This window comes from Triticum aestivum, chromosome 7B (genome assembly GCF_018294505.1).
Source record: "Triticum aestivum cultivar Chinese Spring chromosome 7B, IWGSC CS RefSeq v2.1, whole genome shotgun sequence".
NCBI classification, from domain to species: domain Eukaryota; kingdom Viridiplantae; phylum Streptophyta; class Magnoliopsida; order Poales; family Poaceae; genus Triticum; species Triticum aestivum.
Window position 1 is genome coordinate 159,340,089 of NC_057813.1, and position 8,872 is coordinate 159,348,960.

The window sequence follows — 8,872 nt, forward strand, 5'->3', positions numbered from 1 at the left end:
AGATACTTATGTACCTATAAATGATTTTTAGAAAAAATAAAGAGCAAACTACGAGGTAGCTACAGTTCAAATTTGACCCACTTCCAACTAAATCGGCAGAAATTTGTCTTTTTCACCAGAGGTGGATCAAAACTTTTGACACCCAACCATTTGGTCAATTGTGCATTAAATATGTCCTAATATTTTAGAAAATTGATTTGGTACAATTTTGCAACAAATATATGGTAGGTCCTTCACAAAAAAACTTATTTTGGACACTCAAAAAATGGAAAATTGTTTTTTCAAGCAAAAGAAATAAAAACTCCCTTTGTCAATGTTGTTTGCCAATCTAAGATGAAACTTGTGCAAAATATGACATCATTTGAACAAATATTAGATAGGTCTTTCAAAAAAAACTCATTTTGAGCATTGAAAAATGGAATGAAAAATTTGTATGTAATTAATCATGACCAATTTATATGGTCAAAAAATCGTCAAATTGTTTGGTGCGCTCTGATTGGTCCATAGGCATATCACCCGGATCATGCATCAACCACCGTCGGATGCTTTTGGATCTAACGGCCGCCCTCACCCCCTCACCCTCTCAACCAAACCCTAGCTTCCCCGATCCACTCCTCTCCCCCGATCCACTCTCCCCCTCTCGTCCCACAGTCGCCACCCCCAACCCTCTCGATCCCCAAGAACCCAGCCGCCGTCGGCGCCGTCCTCTGTCCTCGCCCCCAACCCCGGCCGCCGGCAACCCCTCCCCTTCCCTTCTCTCCCACGGCCGTGGTCGGATCTGCGCTCCCTCCTCGCTCATGACCTAGACCTAGCCGCATGGCACGACCATGACCATGGTGGCGGCCAGATCCACCCCCTCACCTGCTCCATTCCCTCGATGCCTGGCGGTCATTCTCCCTTAGGCCACCCGTCCCCCTTCTTCCTCCCGCAGCAGTTCACCCACAGCCTTCCCCGTGGCTCTAGGATTTTGGGGGCGGCAGCGCCTCCATTGCCGGCACGGCTCCGGCGACTCTACAGCCTCCTCCCCGACATCGACCGCGCTGAGATAGCCGTGTCTCCGACTTGCCGCTTCCCCAATGGCTGTTGCTGGACCCGATCCCTCCTCGTTGCCTGGATGCTTCCTCGACTCTCCCTCCTCCCCAACAAGGCCGCCGTCGGACACCTTCTTCCCCAAAAGCGCCGGTCGCAGATCCACTCCTCCATTTTCTTATCATGGTTATCCGCAGCATATATGACTCAGATCTGACGTTTTTGTTGTGTGTCTGGTTTTTCAGGATGTGGGTGGTGCAGTGGCCGCGAGAACACGCTCGGCAGCGTCTAGGCCGGGTCAGGGTGGCTGACAGCGGTGGCTACTTCCTTACAAGTACTACAAGCTCGCCCACGACTACACGACCCTCCAGGTCCCGTTTGCATGCCCGCTCCCTCCTCCCTGCCTCCTACAGGTACCTGTTTAGGCCGCAAGCGGACCTGACATGCTTATGAGTTCAGCATATGCGTTGTGTTATGTTCAGCTTCGTATGTGTCATGGAAATGTCCTTGTGTTGCATAGTAGGCCCTGAATTATTCATGTTGCTGGCGATGAGATATCCCTGTTTTGCTCTGTATTATGCACTACTATATTTATAGTTTGAAAGCGTGAGTTTAAAAGATGTCCCTATTTAATATTGATGAGATGTCCCTATTTTGCTTCTTATAGTTTGAAAGCTATAATGGTCGGTAATTTGGGGCATCTCTTCTAAGTGATGTTTAATGTCGCCTATAGTTGCTTCGTGTCAATTCGACCAAGGATTTTGTTATCTGGAACTGTAACTGTTGGCATAGAGACTGACTGTGGTGGCATAGTGCGACGTCTCACAAGGTGGATTCAAATTTGGCTATCACGATGCACAAGGGGTGGGTGTAGTACCGTTGTGTTGTCCTTGTATATAAACATCCAGCAAAAGGGATTGGCATCTGAAGTTAAGAAATTATGACAAAACGTATCTATCAAGCTTTCTGTTTCAGGCCCCCATTGTATAACTGTTTAGGCTTGATACGTCTCCAACGTATCTATAATTTTTGATAGTTCCATGCTATTATATTACCCCTTTTGGATGTTTATGGGCTTTATTTTACACATTTATATCATTTTTGGGACTAACCTACTAACTGGAAGCCCAGCCCATATTGCTGTTTTTTTGCCTATTTCAGTATTTCGAAGAAAAGGAATATCAAACGGAGTCCAAACGGAATGATACCTTTGGGAGTGTGATTTTTGGAATGAACGTGATCCAAAGGACTTGAAGTGCAAGCCAAGAAGCTGCCGAGGCTCCCACAAGATAGGAGGGCACGCCCCCCCTGTAGGGCGCGCCCCCCTGTCTCGTGGGCCCCTCGGGCGGCCACCGACGTACTTCTTCCTCCTATATATACCTACATACCCCGAAAACATCCAGGAGCACCACGAAACACAATTTCCACCACCGTAACCTTTTGTATCCGCGAGATCTCATCTTGGAGCCTTCGTCGGCACTCTGCCGGAGAGGGAATCGACCACGGAGGGCTTCTACATCAACATCCTTGCGCCTCCGATGAGTTGTGAGTAGTTTACCACAGACCTATGGGTCCATAGTTATCAGCTAGATGGCTTCTTCTCTCTTTTTGGATCTCAATACAATGTTCTCCCCCTCTCTTGTGGAGATCTATTCGGTGTAAACTCTTTTTGCGATGTGTTTGTCGAGATCCGATGAATTGTGGGTTTATGATCAAGTTTATCTATGAATAATATTTGAATCTTCTTTGAATTCTTTTATGTATGATTGAGTTATCTTTGCAAGTCTCTTCGAATTATCAGTTTGGTTGGGCCTACTAGATTGGTCTTTCTTGCCATGGGAGAAGTGCTTAGCTTTGGGTTCAATCTTGCGGTGTCCTTACCCAGTGACAGAAAGGGTTGCAAGGCACGTATTGTATTGTTGCCATCGAGGATAACAAGATGGGGTTTATATCATATTGCTTGAGTTTATCCCTCTACATCATGTCATCTTGCTTAATGTGTTACTCTGTTCTTATGAACTTAATACTCTAGATGCAGGCAGGAGTCGGTCGATGTGTGGAGTAATAGTAGTAGATGTAGGCATGAGTCGGTCTACTTGTTATGGACGTGATGCCTATATACATGATCATGCCTAGATAATCTCATAACTATGCACTTGTGTATCAATTGCTCGACAGTAATTTGATCACCCACCGTAATACTTAAGCTATCTTGAGAGAAGCCTCTAGTGAAACCTATGGCCCACGGGTCTATCTCTTATCATATTTGCTTTCAATCTACTTTTAGTTGCATCTTTACTTTTTGCATCTATATTATAAAATACCAAAAATATATTTATCTTATAATACTATCTTTATTAGATCTCACTTTCGCAAGTGGCCGTGAAGGGATTGACAACCCCTTTATCGCGTTGGTTGCGAGTTCTCAGTTTGTTTGTGTAGGTGCGTGGGACTTTTGAGGAGCCTCCTACTGGATTGATACCTTGGTTCTCAAAAACTGAGGGAAATACTTACGCTACTATTGCTGCATCACCCTCTCCTCTTCGAGGAAAACCAACGCAAGCTCAAGACGTAGCAAGGCTTTAACTGGATGCAGCTCTGTGAAGTGTGGATGTTGGGGCAGAGTTGGATTAGCATTAGCCATGGACTTTGTAAAGAGTATATGTCCATTTTGCCAAGACAAGGACTAATTTTTTTTCTAGTTTAACTTGTTGAATTATCAGTATTTGTTTTCACTCTTTATATTGAAATCCACACATATTAGAAAGGAACATCATGTCATGTGTAGAAGAGAGTCCTGGTTTTGAGAGGAAATGTCGTGCGACTCGGGTACCGTGTTTAGATGATTGATTTCTTTTTAAACTTGCATTGTATTCATTGCATTGGGCTTGCACTCCAAATGAGTGATGATGTCATACTGAGATTTTGTCACTCACTTTGGGATCATCTAATCTTTTTTATTAGTGTTTGATGATGGCAGTTTCTGGTGTGTTGTGGTTGCACCCAAGTGCTGTTTCTTGGCTCTGAGCCATTAGTTGATTGTATTCCTCGTATGAGAATCAAGGAATTTTGAGGCGCATTAGTATAAAAAAAGCGGAAGGAAACAATAGTGAATTGATGTGATGATGGGTCCATTTTAGCTGAAATAATGTTGTGGATAGTGACCACAGTGGGATTTTAACCTAGTCCATTTCAGGTTCCCTCTGTTTCAAAGTGTAAATGTATTTCTATCAGTTAAAGACAAGCAAGTTATAAGAAATTATTACGCTGCTGAAATTGAAACTTGAAATTGAATTGAACTGGATTATTACATCAAGCAATGTACTCCAGAATACTATTAAGAACTGGAGTCAAAGATGATTGCATCTGATTGACCCGGACTATAGCTTATTCCTTCAGCGTACTATCACTTTCTCAAGTCAACTCAAGTAACAATTCACGTGGCTCGCTCAATCGGGTGGGCGGCGCGGTCCAATTCTATTCTGATTTCCTACTGAACTATGTTGTTGTAGACTATAAAAGAAGAAGTTGCAGTTGGTTATGGATTTAGATTTGGCATGTGTTTATCTTGACTGCTCAGGCTGGACGAATTGTAGTTTTATGCATGTAACTCAGTCTGCTTGGACAACACTAGCATGTTACTATGTACTACTACTGTTAAAGAAGTTTCATGAGTTGCCAGTGCCGCACTTCTAGTCTCATTGATGGTGTTTAACAATAATCCTTTATTCGATGTCAGATTTCATCATAAATCATAATGGACTACTCTTCTGTTGTATGTTGATTGGCACACTATTCTGCTGTTGCCAAGTAGAGGAATAAGAGGATATATGAAGTTTACTATTGATGTTTCATGCAGGTGGGGTTACCCAATGTTGGCAAATCAACTTTCTTTAACATAGTAACAAAGGTGGGCTCCCACGCCGGCAACTCCAGGTCCCGACCCCTCCCTCCCTCGTCTCCTCATCTCGTTTTTGTTTCCCGTGTTGGCTGCTGCTATTTCACGTCGGGTTCTGACTCGGTTTGGTTTGCTGTAGTTGTTTCCGTTGTGGTGGCGCAGGCTTGCGGTGAAGAAGATCAAGGCTGAGAAGGACCCCAACAAGCCCACGCGCCCCCGAGAGCTTTCTTCATCTTCATGTGAGTCCCAGTCTTGGTTCCTGGTTTGATTCGTTTTGCTTCTGTGGTGTGGCATCGCGTCCTAACCGAGGATTTGGTGCGTGTTTCGTCTTCGCTGGGACAACTTCAGGAAGGAGTACAAGGAGAAGCACCCCGGCGTCAAGAAGGTCTCCGTGGTAAGAATCCCCCATCCGCCTTTGTCTCGTTGTTCGTTCTAACTGGTGGTGCTGCGAGATGAGTTTCCTTGTGAATTCTGTGTCCTGATATGGTTTAGGTTGGTTGAATTGCAGATTGGCAAGGCCGGTGGTGAGAAGTGGAAGTCCATGAGTGATGCTGTAAGTTGCACGTATCCCCTTCCCTCTCTGTTACCGCTCAATTCGGTGTCGATTTACTTGTTTCTGTCTTACTTTGCCTAGTGTTCAAACTAGTTGGTCGGTTAGATTTTAAATGGCAGTAGCAGCAAACTGCTTTTTATCAAATATATCTCTATTACTGCTCAATTCGGTGCTGGTTTTCCAATGGCAGTAGCAGCAAACTGATTTTTATCAATTATATCTTATGCGAAGTTTAGGCGCAATGTGTTGCAGTGAAGTATTTTGCATGACTTGCACTTGTGCAATGAATATTCATATTGTGTCTACGTTTTCTTGTATGAATGAGTATCTCATTTTAACTAGCTGGAGAACGAAAAGCATGGTACTAGCTGAATTTCTCTTGTCATTCTAAATAACTGTCCTTTTTTGAAACCCTTCCTAATTTGTTTGCAATCCTTCCTAATTTTTTTGTTCTTGTTCTATTTGGAAATGGATGCAGCAGGTGCTCTACTCTTGCACACGTCTGGCACCGTCTCCGGCACGGTGGTGCTTCTTGAGGCGACCGGCATGATGGCGGCTTTGTACGGTGGCGACCACAAGCCCTTCGGTGAGTCGGCTCCATCTTCTAGCCCTAGCTCCCGCTTTTCTGCTCCTATAGCATGCTCTGTTGGTTTAGAACACTAGCAGCAGTAGCCTACCATGTATGCGTACTAAATAATAGGAGTTCAATCACCTTGTGTACACTAGCAGCTTGCTTACATAGTTGTCACTTTTGCTTGTGGTAGCCATTATGTCACTGAATCATGTCTGTGTGTACTAATCATCCGTTAATAGTATTTGGCTTCTACTTGATCATATCGGACTAATTTATGGTGATGTGGATATACTTTGTGATTTAAAGTTACTAATTTGCGGTTTGGTGTCATATTATGGTGTAATATTTTTTTGTTTTGACTCTTTCTCCGGTGAGAGGAAAGCTGTGAGTAGACATCGATGATGCCTACTAGCTTGGCTGCTATCCTGATGCATGCGCCGATCAAGCAAGCACACATGCATATACATACATGTCAGGATACTAGCAGATATTCCCTTTGTTCCTGCTATATTCGTGTGTACATGTATTTCTGAGATGATTTTGTTGTGTTATGTAAACCTGGGGGATGTGTTATGTGATGTGATGTGATGGATGATTTGAATTTGACATGGAGTTTTCTTGATTTGAATATGAAACAAGGTCGGATGCATGTGTGTAACTGGATTAAAGAGGTCTCGTGCCCAAATAATTTTGTCCAAACATTTCTTTCAAAATCTGAGATCTAATACTGGACAAATAATTGGGCTGGAAAAGGCCACAACCCAACAAGCATTGGACCGTTTAAAAAGTGAAACAAAAAAACCTTAGAAAATAAAAAAAGAAATATACTGCAAAAAAGGCCGAGGCCCCATAGTATGGAAGAACGTAACAAAAAGGCCGAATTGTTGGGTATGGCCCATGCTGAAATTAATAGGGCAAAAATACAAATGGGCTGAATTGTTGGGCTCGGCACATGTAAAACACCTAATCGGACCGGGCTGAATCTTGTCAGTGACCTTTTCAATTGGTCATAGTTTTGCCACGTCGGATCCGACGTGGCCTGGGCAGACAGCCAGTGACCAAAACAAAAGGTCATGGGTTCAACGACCTTTTGTTTTGGTCGTAAACGTCTACGACCTTCTCACAGAGAAGGTCGTTAATTTCAACTTACGACCGCCAGCTTTTGACCTTCTGTTTTTGGTCACAAAAAGGTCGCAAATGAAAAACAATGACCTTTGAGTGACCAATAGTCAAGGTCACAAGTTGACATATTTCTTGTAGTGTGAGGATGGGTGGATGGACCCCGCCACGGAGGCCGCACACTCAGCGGCGATAGAGCCGAACACAGACTTCGCCTCCAATGAGGTCTGTGTCATCGGACCCTCGGACTCATCTCTGGCCATAGGCTGCGAACCACGTGCATCTGTGCCCCTCGAACCTGACTGGGCACTGACCATGGAGTTTAGCTCCACGGATATATTTCAGCACTGGCCCTTGGGCGACGTGCTGAACTCGTTAAAGTCTCTCTCCTTGTCAGGAGACTCTTGGCCGAACTATGTCCGGCTTGAGTGGAAAGCAGACGACGAGGAAATTCGTTACCCACCCACCACCCACGTACTAGCCACTATCAATGACTTAACCGACACGCTTGACTTCGACTCTGAGGACATCAACGTTATGGACGATGATGCCGGAGAAAAAACAGGAACCACTGCCCCCAGGGCGCTGGGCAGCCACCTCATCATATGATATATATATGGCGGACACACCCAAAGAAAGTAATGGCGATGATGCAGCGGAGGATAATCTCTTCGAGAAGCAAACAAAGCGCCGACATCAGCGGCGCCGCTCTAAAGCCCGCCATAGCAAAAACAACGGCACAAGAAAGAATAATACCCCAGACGACGCTAAAAAAAACAACGACCCCGCAGACCCAGCGATGGAGCAGGATGAGCCAGGGGACGGCGAACACAGTCCGGGGCCGCTGTCCGATCACAACAATGCCGAAAAAGAACTTATAAATCTGTCTCTGGAGATGAGAACAGTCCGGACGATGATGCACACATCATCCCAGAAAAGCACTTAGAACAAGAGCACCTCCACAAAAGGCTTATTGCTACCGCGAGGAGCTTAAAGAAGCAGAAGCAACGGCTTAAGGCCGTGCAGGATACGTTCAACCACAGATGAAACAAAGTGCTCGACACTGACGAAATACATGGCGGTGATCGCCACACAAAGAACTACCAAAAACGCAAGCTGCTGCCCGAATTCGACGACGAGGCTATTGCGTATAGTCCGCCGAAAAACAATACGGACGATCTGCCGGACCGACCACCCTGTGGCCAAGATAGAGCGGCTAATGACGCCGCACACAAGTCAGCACACGATCTACGTGAGCACCTGGACAAAAGAGCTGATGTGGTCAGGTCCATCTATGCATCTAGAAAACGTGTTCCTATGCAGGATCACGGCCACCAGACCGACTACGCGGATCGACTACCAGCGCAGAATCAACACCGAACACTACAACCGTCAGACCCATGCCACGACACATCCAAGTACAGGGGCGCCACACACCCCCTGTTCTTCACCGATGAGGTGCTGGATCATGAATTTCCAGAGGGGTTTAAACCCATAAACATTGAGGCATACGACAGAATGACAGACCCTGTAGTCTAGATTGAGGACTATATCCTTCACATCCATATGGCTCGCAGAGACGATCTCCACGCCGTCAAATACCTGCCCCTCAAGTTGAAAGGACCAGCTCGACACTGGTTGAAAAGCCTCCCCGAAAACTCAATTGGAAGTTGGGAGGAACTCGAGGACGCTTTTAGAG

General features: G+C 45.3%; 1 pseudogene; it reads left to right on the forward strand.

The window, feature by feature from the left end:
- The first annotated feature begins 3,804 nt into the window (after window positions 1-3,804).
- On the forward strand, window positions 3,805-6,442 carry LOC123157092 (uncharacterized; annotated as a pseudogene).
- Window positions 6,443-8,872: the final 2,430 nt, after the last annotated feature.